At 37.5% G+C, this 17,024-nt stretch overlaps 1 protein-coding gene across 1 annotated transcript in view; it reads right to left on the bottom strand.

Annotated features, from left to right (window-relative positions):
* The window catches only part of LOC141331976 (trace amine-associated receptor 13c), a 75,652-nt gene extending 60,392 nt beyond the window's left edge, over positions 1–15,260 (bottom strand). The window contains exon 1 of the mRNA XM_073837031.1: positions 15,128–15,260. The gene's annotated coding sequence lies outside the window, so the exon portion shown is untranslated. The remainder of the gene's footprint in view (positions 1–15,127) is intronic.
* Between the last annotated feature and the right edge of the window lie 1,764 nt (positions 15,261–17,024).

Below are 17,024 nucleotides of genomic sequence, written 5' to 3'. Positions count from 1 at the left end.
TTTTCGTTGAAGGGCGTGTCCGTGGCGGCCTGGCAAATTTCGAGGTCTCACCATGGATAATACACTTGTTATAACTCAGCCATAAAATGTCCGATTTGCCTCAAACTTCACATGTTCGATAAGAGTCCTGGCCTGAACCAATCTGAAGGCCAATATTCTATTATAATCACAGCGCCACCTGTTGGCAACAGGAAATTACTTGTATCAAACTCCTCCTAGAGATTTAATGATATCAACATTATATTTGGTCAGTCTGATCTAGAGGCCTTAAAGATGTTAAATTGCGAAGATCTTGAGTTTTCGTTAAAGGGCGTGTCTGTGGCTGCATGACAAAGTTTGATGTTTCGCCATGGACATAGAAGTTGTTATAACTCAGCCATAAAATGTCCGATCTGCCTCAAACTTCACAGGTTTGGTGAGAGTCCTGGCCTGAAGACACCTAAAGACCAATATTCAGATATTATCATAGTGCCACCTGTTGGCAGCAGGATATATCATATCTTTCACTAACTCAAACATACCAAGGTCAATCTGCACCAAACTTCATATGTTTGATGAAAGTGGTGGCCTGAACACATCTACATGTCAATAATCAGTTATAGGCATAGCGCCACCAGCTGGCAGCAGGAAATTTGGCACATTTAAGTGACTTTGACATATTTCTCCTATTTTTACTGTATTAAAAGCATACTACCCACCATTTGCTGTGTTCCTAAAGCCACCGGTCGGCGGTGAGCCCGTGTGCGAGGGCCCGTTCATCGCTGCTTGCAGCTTTAATTAGGGCCCGAGCACCGATGGTGTGAGGACCCTATTGGATCTGCTTCGTTTATTATTATTATTATTATTATTATTATTATTATTATTATTATTATTCTTCTCCAAAATGAATCGCATTTTTGAGGGCTTAGACATACCCGAAAACTCATGAAACTTCGCACACACATCAGACCTGGCGAAAATTTACGTCTGATATGGGTTTCAGAAGTGGGTTTGGCAAAATGGCTCGACAGCGCCACCTTTACACGTTCCGCGGTGTGCGCTTTCAGCTGTGATTCACGTACATGCACGGAAATCGGTACACACATGTAACACACCAATACCTACAAAAAAGCCTCTTGGAGCAAAATCCGGAACCCAACAGGAAGTCGGTTAATATTAATATTCTCAACAAAATTTGTGTCATTTTTGCCTTTTTCAGGTGTCGTACTTGAACGAACTCCTCCTACAGATTTATTCGGATCAACACCAAATTTGCAGAGTCTAGTCTAAAGCCCTTTGTGACGTTAAATTGTGAAGATCTAGAGTTTTCATCGGAGGGCGTGTCCGTGGCGGCTTCGCAAATTTCGATGTTTCGCCATGAAAAAGGAAGTTGCTATAACTCAGGCATACAATGTACTATCTGTCCCAAACTTCACATGTGTGATAACACTCCTGACCTGAAGACATCTACATGCCCATATTCAGTTATAGTCATAGCGCCACCTGCAGGCAACAGGAAGTGTCATGCTGTACTCTACAACCAACTCCTCCTAGAGATTTATTCAGATCAACACCAAAATCGGTCAGTCTAATATAAAGGCCGTAGCGATGTTAAATTGTGAAGATCTTGAGTTTTCGGTAAAGGGCGTGTCCGTGGCGGCCTGACAAATTTCGAGGTCTCGCCATGGATATAAAACTTGTTATAACTCAGCCATAAAATGTCCGATTTGCCTCAAACTTCACATATTAGATAAGAGTCCTGGCCTGAACACATCTGAAGGCCAATATTCTATTATAATCACAGCGCCACCTGTTGGCAACAGGAAATGACTTGTATCAAACTCCTCCTAGAGATTTAATGATATCAACATTATATTTGGTCAGTCTGATCTAGAGGCCTTAGAGATGTTAAATTGCGAAGATCTTGAGTTTTCGTTAAAGGGCGTGTCTGTGGCGGCGTGACAAAGTTTGATGTTTCGCCATGGACATAGAAGTTGTTATAACTCAGCCATAAAATGTCCGATCTGCCTCAAACTTCACAGGTTTGGTAAGAGTCCTGGCCTGAAGACACCTAAAGGCCAATATTCAGATATTATCATAGCGCCACCTGTTGGCAGCAAGATATATCATGTCTTTCACTAACTCAAACATACCAAGGTCAATCTGCACCAAACTTCATATGTTTGATGAAAGTGGTGGCCTGAACACATCTACATGCCAATAATCAGTTATAGGCATAGCGCCACCAGCTGGCAGCAGGAAATTTGGCACATTTAAGTGACTTTGACATATTTCTCCTATTTTTACTGTATTAAAAGCATACTACCCACCATTTGCTGTGTTCCTAAAGCCACCGGTCGGCGGTGAGCCCGTGTGCGAGGGCCCGTTCATCGCTGCTTGCAGCTTTAATTATTATTATTATTATTCTTCTCCAAAGTGAATCGCATTTTAGAGGACCTAAACATTCCCGAAAACTCACAAAACTTTGCACACACATCAAACCTGGCGAAAATTTACGTCTGATTTGGGTTTCAGAAGTGGGTGTGGCAAAATGGCTCGACAGCGCCACCTTTAGACGTTCAGCGGTGTGCGCTTTCAGCTGTGATTCACGTACATGCACGGAAATCGGTACACACATGTAACACACCAAAACCTACAAAAAAGCCTCTTGGAGCAAAATCTGGAACCCAACAGGAAGTCGGTTAATATTAATATTCTCAACAAAATTTGTGTCATTTTTGCCTTTTTCAGGTGTCGTACTTGAACGAACTCCTCCTACAGATTTATTCGGATCAACGCCAAATTTGCTGAGTCTAGTCTAAAGCCCTTTGTGACGTTAAATTGTGAAGATCTAGAGTTTTCATCGGAGGGCGTGTCCGTGGCGGCCTCGCAAATTTCGATGTTTCGCCATGAAAAAGGAAGTTGCTATAACTCAGGCATACAATGTCCTATCTGTCCAAAACGTCACATGTGTGATAACACTCCTGACCTGAAGACATCTACATGCCCATATTCAGTTATAGTCATAGCCCCACCTGCAGGCAACAGGAAGTGTCATGCTGTACTCTACAACCAACTCCTCCTAGAGATTTATTCAGATCAACACCAAAATCGGTCAGTCTAATATAAAGGCCGTAGCGATGTTAAATTGTGAAGATCTTGAGTTTTCGGTAAAGGGCGTGTCCGTGGCAGCCTGACAAATTTCGAGGTCTCGCCATGGATATAAAACTTGTTATAACTCAGCCATAAAATGTCCGATTTGCCTCAAACTTCACATATTAGATAAGAGTCCTGGCCTGAACACATCTGAAGGCCAATATTCTATTATAATCACAGCGCCACCTGTTGGCAACAGGAAATGACTTGTATCAAACTCCTCCTAGAGATTTAATGATATCAACATTATATTTGGTCAGTCTGATCTAGAGGCCTTAGAGATGTTAAATTGCGAAGATCTTGAGTTTTCGTTAAAGGGCGTGTCTGTGGCGGCATGACAAAGTTTGATGTTTCGCCATGGACATAGAAGTTGTTATAACTCAGCCATAAAATGTCCGATCTGCCTCAAACTTCACAGGTTTGGTAAGAGTCCTGGCCTGAAGACACCTAAAGGCCAATATTCAGATATTATCATAGCGCCACCTGTTGGCAGCAAGATATATCATATCTTTCACTAACTCAAACATACCAAGGTCAATCTGCACCAAACTTCATATGTTTGATGAAAGTGGTGGCCTGAACACATCTACATGCCAATAATCAGTTATATGCATAGCGCCACCAGCTGGCAGCAGGAAATTTGGCACATTTAAGTGACTTTGACATATTTCTCCTATTTTTACTGTATTAAAAGCATACTACCCACCATTTGCTGTGTTCCTAAAGCCACCGGTCGGCGGTGAGCCCGTGTGCGAGGGCCCGTTCATCGCTGCTTGCAGCTTTAATTAGGGCCCGAGCACCGATGGTGTGAGGACCCTATTGGATCTGCTCCGTTTCTTATTATTATTCTTCTTCTCCGGAATGAATCGCATTTTTGAGGCCCTAAACATACCCGAAAACTCATGAAACTTTGCACACACATCAAACCTGGCGAAAATGTACGTCTGATATGGGTTTCAGAGATGGGTGTGGCAAAATGGCTCGATAGCGCCACCTTTACACGTTCCCCGGTGTGCGCTTTCAGCTGTGATTCACATACATGCACGAAAATCGGTACACTCATGTAACTTACCAATACCTACAAAAAAGCCTCTTGGGATAAAATCCGAAACCCAACAGGAAGTCGGTTATTATTAATTTTCTCAGCAAAATTTGTGTCATTTTTGCCATTTTCAGGCGTCATACTTGAACGAACTCCTCCTAGAGATTTATACGGATCAACGCCAAATTTGGTGAATCTAATCTAAAGCCCTTTGTGACGTTAAATTGCGAAGATCTAGAGTTTTCATCGGAGGGCGTGTCCGTGGCGGCCTGGCAAATTTCGATGTTTCGCCATGAAAAAGGATGTTGCTATAACTCAGGCATAAAATGTCCGATCTGCCCCAAACTTCACATGTGTGATAACACTCCTGACCTGATGACATCTACATGCCCATATTCAGTTATAGTCATAGCGCCACCTGCAGGTAACAGGAAGTGACATGCTGTACTCTACAACCAACTCCTCCTAGAGATTTATACACATCAACACCAAAATTGGTCAGTCTAATATAAAGGCATTAGTGATGTTAAATTGTGAAGATCTTGAGTTTTCGTTGAAGGGCGTGTCCGTGGCGGCTTGACAAATTTTGAGGTCTCGCCATGGATATAAAACTTGTTATAACTCAGCCATAAAATGTCCGATTTGCCTCAAACTTCACATGTTCGATTAAAGTCCTGGCCTGAAAACATCTGAAAGCCAATATTCTGTTATAATCACAGCGCCACCTGTTGGTAACAGGAAATGACTTGTAGCAAACTCCTCCTACAGATTAAATGATATCAACAGTAAATTTGGTCAGTCTGATCTAGAGGTCTTAGAGATGTTAAATTGTGAAGATCTTGAGTTTCGGTTAAAGGGCGTGTCTGTGGCGGCCTGACAAATTTTGATGTTTCGCCATGGATATAGAAGTTGTCATAACTCAGCCATAAAATGTCCGATCTGCCTCAAACTTCACAGGTTTGGTAAGAGTCCTGGCCTGAAGACCCCTAAAGGCCAATATTCAGATATTATCATAGCGCCACCTGTTGGCAGCAATATATATCATATCTTTCACTAACTCAAACATACCAAAATCAATCTGCACCAAACTTCATATGTTTGATAATAGTGCTGGCCTGAACACATCTACATGCCAATAATCAGTGATAGGCATAGCGCCACCAGCTGGCAGCTGGAAATTTGGCACATTTAAGTGACTTATGACATTTCTCCTATATTTACTGTATTAAAAGCATACTGCCCACCGTTTGCTGTTTTCCTAAAGCCACTGGTCGGCGGTGAGCCCGGGTGCGAGGGCCCGTTCATCGCTGCTTGCAGCTTTAATTATTATTATTCTTCTTCTCCGGAATGAATCGCATTTTTGAGGGCCTAAACATACCCGAAAACTCATGAAACTTTGCACACACATCAAACCTGGCGAAAATGGACGTCTGATATGGGTTGCAGAAGTGGGTGTGGCAAAATGGCTCAATAGCGCCACCTTTACACGTTCCGCGGTGTGCGCATTCAGCTGTGATTCACGTACATGCACGCAAATCGGTACACACATGTAACTCACCAATACCTACAAAAAAGCCTCCTGGGACAAAATCCGAAACCCAACAGGAAGTCGGTTATTATTAATTTTCTTAGCAAAATTTGTGTCATTTTTGCCATTTTCAGGCGTCATACTTGAACGAACTCCTCCTAGAGATTTATTCGGATCAACACCAAATTTGGTGAGTCTAATCTAAAGCCCTTTGTGACGTTAAATTGCGAAGATCTAGAGTTTTCATCAGAGGGCGTGTCCGTGGCGGCCTCGCAAATTTCGATGTTTCGCCATGAAAAAGGAAGTTGCTATAACTCAGGCATAAAATGCCCGATCTGCCCCAAACTTCACATGTGTGATAACACTCCTGACCTGAAGACATCTACATGCCCATATTCAGTTTTACTCATAGCGCCACCTGCAGGCACCAGGAAGTGTCATGCTGTACTCTGCAACAAATTCCTCCTGGAGATTTAATCAGATCAACACCAAAATCGGTCAGTCTAATAAAAAGGCTTTAGCGATGTGAAATTGCGAAGATCTTGAGTTTTCGTTGAAGGGCGTGTCCGTGGCGGCCTGGCAAATTTCGTGGTCTCGCCATGGATATAAATCTTGTTATAACTCAGCCATAAAATGTCCGATTTGCCTCAAACTTCACATGTTCGATAAGAGTCCTGGCCTGAACCAATCTGAAGGCCTATATTCTATTATAATCACAGCGCCACCTGTTGGCAACAGGAAATGACTTGTACCAAACTCCTCCTAGAGATTTAATGATATCAACATTATATTTGGTCAGTCTGATCTCGAGGCCTTAGAGATGTTAAATTGTGAAGATCTTGAGTTTTCGTTAAAGGGCGTGTCCATGGCGGCCTGCCAAAGTTTGATGTTTCGCCATGGACATAAAAGTTGTTATAACTCAGCCATAAAATGTCCGATCTGCCTCAAACTTCACATGTTTGGTAAGAGTCCTGGCCTGAAGACATCTAAAGGCCAATATACAGATATTATTATAGTGCCACCTATTGGCAGCAGGATATATCATATCTTGCACTAACTCAAACATACCAAGGTCAATCTGCACCAAACTTCATATGTTTGATGAAAGTGCTGGCCTGAACACATCTACATGCCAATAATCAGTTATAGGCATAGCGCCACCAGCTGGCAGCAGGAAGTTTGGCACATTTAAGTGACTTTGATCTATTTTTCCTACATTTACTGTATTAAAAGCATACTGCCCACCGATTGCTGTGTTCCTAAAGCCACCGGTCGGCGGTGAGCCCGTGTGCGAGGGCCCGTTCATCGCTGCTTGCAGCTTTAATTATAAATTAGATCTGTGAGATCAGAATCAAACTTAAAACTTAACTTCAGTCGTGACTCATTTCACAGATTGCATTTGGAGAAACTTGAAAACGACATGCTGAAACTCTACCAAACCAAAGCGTAAAGTTGAACTGATGCTCTCACAGTGTGTATGTACAGTATCTTACAAAAGTGAGTTCACCCCTCACATTTCAGCAACCATTTTCTTCTCAAAGGACAATACTATAGAAATTAAACTTGGATATATTTTAGAGTAGTCAATGTGCAGCATGTATAGCAGTATAGATTTAATGTCCTCTGAAAATCACTCAACATACAGCTCAACTCAACATTATTGTCAAAAAAGCTGGCAACAAAAGTGAGTACACCCTAAGTGATAACAGCAGTATGTTGTCTGCTTGACAGGACCGTACAAAGTTGTGTATCTTGTATTAGAGTAGTTAAAATTATAGGTGCTGACCACTGGATGTTCAACATGGCATCTCATGGCAAAGAACTCTCTGAGGATTTGAGAATTAGAATTGTTGCTCTCCACAAAGATGACCAAGGCTATTAGAGGTTCAGTAACACCCTTGAAATTGAGTTACACAGTGGTCAGGGTCATACAGAGGTTTTCCTAGATGGGTTCAGTTCTGAACAGGCCTTGCAAGGGTCGATCAACGAAGTTAAACACTAGTTCTGTGCGTCAGGTGCAGAACCTGGCTTAAAAAAACAGACACACAAGTGCTGCCAGCATTCCTTTAAAAGTTGCAAAAGTATAAGGTCAGCTTGTCAGTGCTCAGACCAGATGCTGCACACTGCAACAAGTCAGTTTGCATAGGCGTCATCCCAGAAGGAAGCCTTATCTGAAGCTGGCTTATAAGAAAGCCCACAAACAGTTTCCTGAAGACAACCTGTCCAAGAGCATGAATTACTGGAATCATGTCCTGTGGTCTGATGAGACTATAAGATAAACTTGTTTGGCTCAGATGGTGTCCAGCATGTGTGGTGATGCCCTGGTGAGGAGTACCAAGAAAATTGTGTCTTGCCTACAGTCAAGCATGGTGGTGGTAGCATCATGGTCTGGGGCTGCATGAGTGCTGCTGGTACTGGGGAGCTGCAGTTCATTGAGAGAAACGTGGATTCCATTATGTACTGTACATTCTGAAGCAGAAAATGATGCCTTCCCTCTAAAAACTAGGCCAAACAGCAGTTTTCCAACATGATAACAATCCCAGAGACCCCACCAAGATGATGGCCAAGTATGTCTCCAGACCTGAACCCTATTAAAGGTTGTATCAGTGATTTCTAGCCTGAAACATAAAGTGTCAAATTCAGCTGACCTTTCATCACGATCCGCTCGCTGCCTGCCCCATAAATTGTCTGTGAAAAAACCGCGTCTCTCTGGTCAGCCTAGGGTCCGAGATATGCCAAAAAAAACAATCGGCACTACCAACCTTTCCACAGATAAACAAACAGTGTTCCAACCAATCAGCGTCAGGGGTTTGGTGTTGTGGACTTTCGCTCCGCCTCCCTCACATCCCAGCACCAGTAGGAAAGTCCACAACACCAAACCCCTGACGCTGATTGGTTGGATTGTTTTTTTGGCATATCTCGGACCCTAGGCTGACCAGAGAGACGCGTTTTTTTCACAGACAATTTATGGGGCAAGCAGCGAGCGGATCGTGAAGAAAGGTCAGCTGAAATTGACACTTTATGTTTTAGGCTAGAAATCGCTGATACAACCTTTAAGCACCTGTGGGGCATCCTCAAGTGTAAGGTGGAGAAGCACCATGTCTAACATCCAGCAGCTCTGTGAGGAGTGGAAGAGGATCCCAGCAACAACCTGTGCAGCTCTGGTCAATTCTATGCCCAGGATGATTAAGGCAGTGCCAATGACAATGGTGCTAACACAATATATTGACACTTTGGACAAGTTCACTTAGGGTGTACTCACTTTTGTTGCCAGCTATTTTGACAATAATGACTGTATGTTGAGTAATTTTCAGGAGACAATAAATCTATACTGCTATACAAGCTGCACATTGACTACTTTGTGTAAAATACATCCAAGTTTCATTTCTATAGTATTGTCCCTTGAGAAGATATACTAAAATGGTTGCTGAAATGTGAGGGGTGTACACACTTTTGTGACATACTGTATCTTTGTTTCAAAACCTGATAAGTGGCCTATTGAAAAAAATAAGATTTTATCAGTAAGAGACTGTTAATAATGGTAAGTTATCTTCATACATGAAAAAGTGTAATAGATCTAATGAGTATGTAGGATATTTAATATTGTAATATAAAGTAATATTACTACAAAATACTGTTAAATGCAGTTTTTTGAACTTTAAAAGAACAAGAAATAAAGTGCCCAACTGGCACTTAAAGGGAGAATTCAGAAACCATTGTTATTAGTGGCCATAAAGTGAACTGCAGCCATCAACTTATTTGCTTGTGCTTGTATCTATTACGCTATAGTTTTGCTATTTGCACTTACTATACTTAGTTTCAAATAGTTTCTGTCATAAATATTCACATAACACGCAACAATGGTAACTAGTAAGACAAGTTTTTTCTCAATTCTTTTTTTTTTCCAGTGAGGGATTGACTTCACACAAAAAATACGTCATACTGTATTCTAACGTGCCTTATGAAATATCTTATTATGCCTGTTCACCTTCCACAACAGCCTTCTTGGTGAGACCATGCCTGTGGTGCTTTAAATTGCTGCCTATACAGCTTAATAGGTTTTAGAATAGACTTGAATTGTGACTCTGAGTTGTGAAGGGTAAATTGCGTTCAGCACATATTTTGTGAGCATGTTTGTTTCGTTGCCTAATCTGCATCATTAATTTAGTGAATCAGCACAGATAGTGTTGACAAATAAACTACGCTTTCAGCAGGTGCTATTCATTCTTGCTTCTCTTTCTTTTCATTCAGTTTCTAATTCATGTATTTTCCCTCCAAGTGAACACTTAAAATAATGTGAGTTTTGTATCGCTCTCCAGCCACTCATTACTTTGCCATAACATGAAAAAGGCTGACAGCTGAAACATATTTAGCACTCTATAAAGGACTGCCAATCATATTGTGCCGCTAAATATGCAATTATATATACACTGCATCCCAAGAGACATTACTTTGATAGGGTCCTATGAAATCCTATGAAAGTTTTATGTTTTCCCAAATTCAGTTTTTTTTTTCAAATTCAGTTTTTTCCATTTGAATTGAAGTTTTTTTTCTTTTTAATTTGAATTTCGTTTTTAATTATTTTTTAATTATTCTTTATTCTCGTAGTTTCGACAATGTTCTCAAAATATTATAACTTTAATCTCTTAATTTTAGAATTTTTTTTAACATGACACTAAAATGCTTTTTTTTTATTTCGTAATTCTGACTATATTTTTTTAAAAACATTTTGTCTTTATTCTCAAAACTTTTTGACTTTATTCTCAAAAAATATTGACTTTATTCTTGTAATTATTACTTTATTCTTGAAATATTTTGACTTTATTCTCAAACATTTTGACTGTTCTCAAAACATTTCAACTTTATTCTCGAACGTTCGACTTTATTCTCGAAACATTTTGACTTTATTCTCAAAATATTTCAAATTTATTCTCAAAATATTATGACTTTAATCTCTTAATTTTAGATTTTTTTTAATGTGGCACAAAAATGCTGTATTAATTTTTTTATTTAATTTAATTTAATTTAATTTTTTTATTAAATTCTCAAAACATTTTGTCTTTATTCTCAAAATTTCGACTTTATTCTCAAAACATTTCGATTTTTTTCTCAAAAAATATAGACTTTATTCTTGTAATTTTGACTTTATTCTTGAAATATTTTGACTTTATTCTCAAACATTTTGACTGTTCTCAAAACATTTCAACTTTATTCTCGAACGTTCGACTTTATTCTCAAAACATTTTGTCTTTATTCTCAAAATTTCGACTTTATTCTCAAAAAATTTTGACTTTATTCTCAAAACATTTAGATTTTTTTCTCAAAAAATATAGACTTTATTCTTGTAATTTTGACTTTATTCTTGAAATATTTTGACTTTATTCTCAAACATTTTGACTGTTCTCAAAACATTTCAACTTTATTCTCGAACGTTCGACTTTATTCTCGAAACATTTTGACTGTTCTCAAAACATTTCAACTTTATTCTCGAACGTTCGACTTTATTCTCGAAACATTTTGACTTTATTCTCAAAATATTTCAAATTTATTCTCAAAATATTATGACTTTAATCTCTTAATTTTAGATTTTTTTTAATGTGGCACAAAAATGCTGTATTAATTTTTTAATTTAATTTAATTTAATTTAATTTTTTTATTAAATTCTCAAAACATTTTGTCTTTATTCTCAAAATTTCGACTTTATTCTCAAAACATTTTGACTTTATTCTCAAAACATTTTGATTTTTTTCTCAAAAAATATAGACTTTATTCTTGTAATTTTGACTTTATTCTTGAAATATTTTGACTTTATTCTCAAACATTTTGACTGTTCTCAAAACATTTCAACTTTATTCTCGAATGTTCGACTTTATTCTCGAAACATTTTGACTGTTCTCAAAACATTTCAACTTTATTCTCGAACGTTCGACTTTATTCTCGAAACATTTTGACTTTATTCTCAAAATATTTCAAATTTATTCTCAAAATATTATGACTTTAATCTCTTAATTTTAGATTTTTTTTTAATGTGGCACAAAAATGCTGTATTAATTTTTTTTATTTAATTTAATTTAATTTAATTTTTTTATTAAATTCTCAAAACATTTTGTCTTTATTCTCAAAATTTCGACTTTATTCTCAAAAACATTTTGACTTTATTCTCAAAACATTTAGATTTTTTTCTCAAAAAATATAGACTTTATTCTTGTAATTTTGACTTTATTCTTGAAATATTTCGACTTTATTCTCAAAACATTTCAACTTTATTCTCAAAATATTTTGACTTTATTCACTAAAAGATTTGACTTTATTCTCGAAATATTTCGATTTTATTCTCGTAATTTCAACTTTATTCTCGAAATATTTCAACTTTATTCTCAAAATATTATTACTTTAATTTCAGATTTTTTTTTTTTTTTTTTTTAACATGGCACTGAAATGCTGTTGTAATTTTATAATTTCATAATTCGCAACTTTTATTCTGATGGGTTGCTGTGAAGACTTTAAGTTTCTATTTGTAAATGATATGATGATAATTTTGGTTTTTCTCAAATGAAACGGTAAAATGCTCATGATGTAACCCAGAGCAGATCTATAGATAATGTTTGTGTGTTCATCTACACATATTCAATCGTATTTTATTAAGCTATGAGAATACTTTTTATGCATAAAAAAATAGCGCTAATTTAGAGAGTATCACGACGTGTGTGCGTTTTCCTCTAAATATAAAAACACAAAGCACATTGTTTATTTATTTGTATTTTTTCCGCACAAAAAGTATTCTCGTAGCTTCATAAAATTACGATTATACCACTGATGTCACATGGACTGTTTTGTTGATGTTCTTGGTACCTTTCTGGGCCTTGAATGTGGAAGGACCCTTGCTGTCTATAGAGGGTCAGAGAGCCTTTGGATTTAATCAAAAATAACTTAATTTGTGTTAGGAAGACGAACGAAGGTCTTACAGGTTTGGAACAACAATAAACAAGAGTAATTAATGACAGAATTTTCATTTTTTGCATAAACTAACCCTTTGATATTCACAGACACTAGTCCATATCGCGTTTTGATTTAAGTGTACTAACCTACTTTTAATTTATTCACCCAAAATTTGGCAAATTAGTATCACATGCATCCTTCGCAGAGAACAATCCCATAAGCACAATCCATAATACATTTCAACAACTGATCATAAGCGTACATTTCATTCAACACTGAAAAACTTAAAATACTGCACTGATAAAGTTGACTCTAATTAAAATGTCATATTTCAAGTAATGTTTGTGTTCTGTATGTATTTTATGCTTATTAGAATGTTGTGTTATTAGCTTAGCAACATACTAATATCAAACTGTTCATACTAACATATTGAAATCAATTGTGTGCTGGATCTTCAGTGTGCAGAACCAATCATATGGTCATATTCCAGATAAAGTGTCACTTATGATCCATTTACTGTAGGTAGTTAGACAGCAAATCAGCTAATTGGTTCTGGCATAGGGCATTCTGTCAACCAAAAGCAATACACATTATATATTATATATAATTTAAGTGATGTCGGAAGTGAACTATAAACAAATAGGATTCTTTAGTATGTCGTGGCAGCAAGTTGCTTTATATGGAAGTCCCTATACTTCCAGACAGACTAGGTTTAGGCTCTGTATCCAAGGCTAGAGTAGACAGTCAACTGGAATAATGAAGTGACCGGTGCTGGACCTTGAAGCCCCGGGGGCCTGTAATTCTCATGGAGTTTGTGTGTGTGGGTGTTTGTGGGTCTCTTAATCGATTGTCCAGCTTTTAATCCTCCAGCCTCTGCTTTTTCACACTTATTTCAACATCTTGCTTATGTTTTTTTCACACTTTCACACTGACTCCCTCAGTCAATTTAGTTCACAGCTAAATGTGTGAGCACTGCTTTCAAGAGTTTCTTTCTGAGAAGGTATTTTATACCTTACATTAACTGTTTATTAAACCAAACCAAACTCTAACTATGACTGATCCGCTGTAATTACTGCATTTTATTCTCATTAGTTATAGAAAGAATAGAAAGCAACAGAAAGATTTTTTTTAAAGAGGTCTCTTCTGCTCATTAAGCCTGCATTTATTTGATCTAAAGTACAGCAAAATAGTACAATTTTGAAATATATTTACTATTTAAAATAACTGTTTTCTATTTTAATATATTTTAAAATATAATTTATTCCTGGGATTTTAAAGCTGTTTTTTTTAGCATCATTACTTCAGTCACATGATCAGAAATTATTCTAATATTCTGATTTGCTGTTTAAAAAAAAACATTATTATTATTATTATTATGTTGAAAACAGCTGAGTAGATTTTTTCAGGTTTCTTTGATGAATAGAAAGTTTAGAAGAACAGCATTTATTTGAAATAGAAACATTATAAATGTCTTAATCATCACTTTTGATCAATTTAAAGCATCCTTGCTTAATAAAATACATTTTATTTTAAATCTTTTGAATGGTACAATGTATAATGTTACAAAAGCTTTTTATTGGATGTCTTTGGATCTTTCTATTCATTCTGAAAAATGAAAGAATCCAACAAAAAATATACTGAACTCTTTTAAATATTGATAATAATGATAAAAGATGTTTATTGAAAAGCAAATCAGCATATTAGAATGATTTAAGGTATAATTCTGAAGGATCACATGACACTGAAGACAAAAGTAATGATGCTGAAAATTTAGCTTTGATCCCAGGAATAAATTACATTCTAAAATATATTCAGATAGAAAGCAGTTATTTTAAATAGTAAAAATATTTCACAATATTACTGCTTTTGCTGTATTCTGGGTCTTTAAAAAAACATTAGAAATCTTAATGTTCAAAAACTTTTGACTGGTAATGTACATATTTGTAATAGAATTTAAAATAATAAAAATTGTTACACGACAGAAACATTTAAAATTAAGTAGTGAAGAAAAAATGTGAGAAATGTGGTTGCTAGTCACAGCACCTAAAATTAATAAATTAATGTAAGAATGATAAATAAATAAAAAGATGTTCAAGATTTGCAAACAAATGCAGCATGCAGGACTTGTTTGTTTCCTTTATACTGACTTTATGCAAGCCCAGGTGTGTGAGGGGGTGTTTACTGGTTCATTCTCAATTCACATGGAAAATTATGGAAAACATGGTCCTTTTAGTAAAGACTTACTTTGAACTTACCAATAAACATGCTTTACAAAAATGTTTTTTTTTTTTTTCATGTACAGCAATCATTTTAATATAATGCTCTTACCTGTATTTTCTATTCCTGAAAACTGTCTGAGTAGCAAAATAGCAAGGTAATACCCACTGTCAACCACCAGTCCTGGTCCAGTCAAGATGTAAAATAAAGTCCAGTTTGATTCCTGATTTAATACAAAGTCTCCCAGCGGAAAACAAGCAACTTACTTGCATTTGTAGCTTTGGAAATGATCTCTGTCAGACCTCTGTCCTCCCCTGTTTTTCTTACATCCTCTCCTTTGTCTCGCTGTCCACGTTTTTCTTCCTCCCACTGTATATTGCAGCCTCTCACTCCTTGTTGACCCAGTCTGTCTAAAACCCCTCTCTCTCTCTCAAATGCAGCTGCAAGCTCAAGCGTTACAGTTGCATATGCATTCCACTCTCCTTCTCTCTCTCGGTGCATTATTCTCAGTGTTCCATTTGCCATGAGATGGCCACTTTCATCAACCTCAGAAGAGCTGCTGTGAATCAATGGATTCTGACTAGCTCTAGTCTTTCACACTTTTTACCCATTGTTATTTTTCAGCAGCAAGGCCTCATTCACTCTTTCCTTACCTTAGCTTATGTTTTTGATCACCCTAGTGATCAAAGTGCCCTTTTGTTAAGATTATTTTTTGTAATAATATAAAAATAAAAAATGTATAAAAATACCGAATTCGCGACAGCCTGCCCAATCGAACTATTAGTAAAATTAATTAATATTGTTTTAGTTGTAGAATGACCCTCACGTGACAACCCCACCCGGAAGTTCAGGATCCGATCACGTTTATAACGCCAAGGATAGACACCGTTCGTGGCTGCTGGTAAGTGTTTTAACGTTACTTATTATTATAAGAATGACGTGAAGAAAAGAGGTTATGCACGAGTATTTATACTTTTTTATAGTTTGTGCATGTGTAGTCTGCTCTGAAATAGCTGCCGATAATGTTAATGTCGTCATGTAAACAAAAGTGCATTTTCACTTCGTGAATCGTTCTTGCATTTTGGGGGAGAAAAGGACGTCACGGGCATCTTGGGTCTGGTCTTTTTTTTTTTTGTTTATGTAATGCAGGGCTCGCAAAATCGCTAGCCCGACGTCTCGGTGCTATTGTATTTTTGAGTCGGGCTACCAAAATGTGTCACCGGGCTGCCCGACGGGCTATCTTAAAGTAGAGGGCTCCTGCAGGTCCTTAAAAACTCCTCAATTTAGTTCATACCTGTCAAGTATCCCGTTTTGGCCGGGAAAGTCCCGTATTTTACCCTTCTTTCCCGCCATCCTCCCGTATTAGTATTTTCCCGTAAATCTCCCGTATTTTAACTAGTGATGTGTCGTTCGCGAACGAGTCGGCTCTAGAGCCGAGTCTTTGTAGCGAACGAGAAAAGCCGACTCCCGCCGGGGAGAGCCGAATCTTCCGCCGCAAGTAGTGGTGGGATCGTACCATTATGTGAAAGAAGGAAAGGGGGCGCATACTTTAAAGATAGCGAGTGTAGTGGTACAGGCCAGGTACACAGAGCGACAGAGAGAGGCGGGGAAGATGGCATTAAATGCGAGTCCATTGGGAAAAAGTGAAAAAATGAGTGAAAAACGAAAAAGCAGCAGCATCTGGCTGCATTTCAATGATGTTGGAGACTGCAAAGCTGAATGCAGATGCCTGGTTAAGGTAATGGTAGGAAGACTCTGCATTGTTGCAACATCGGTGCCCTCAGAGAGTCTTCTCAAAAACAGGACAAATAATTACAGAGAGGAGAAATTGCATCAGCCCATCCAAGCTGAGGCATCTCATATTTCTCAATGCCAACCTGCACTAAAGACAAAAGTGTTTTGTTATATATGGTTATTATATATGTTAAGACTTTTCCCTTTATTTAGGTTATGCTGTGGTTGAGTTCAATTAAAGTTTTATTAAAATGTTAAATAATAGTAACTGTATTTTTTAAAATGAAAAATAAGGAATTAAAAAGTTGCTTACCAATACACAAAACATTCACAATTGATAAATTGGGCTAAAATAGAAGGCTCTGAGTGATACTAAATAAAGAGCCATTTGGGAGCCGTAAGAGCCGGCTCTTTTAAGGGAGCCCAGCC

This window comes from Garra rufa, chromosome 3 (assembly GCF_049309525.1).
Source record: "Garra rufa chromosome 3, GarRuf1.0, whole genome shotgun sequence".
Lineage (NCBI taxonomy): Eukaryota > Metazoa > Chordata > Actinopteri > Cypriniformes > Cyprinidae > Garra > Garra rufa.
This window is presented reverse-complemented; position numbering and strand designations above follow the sequence as displayed.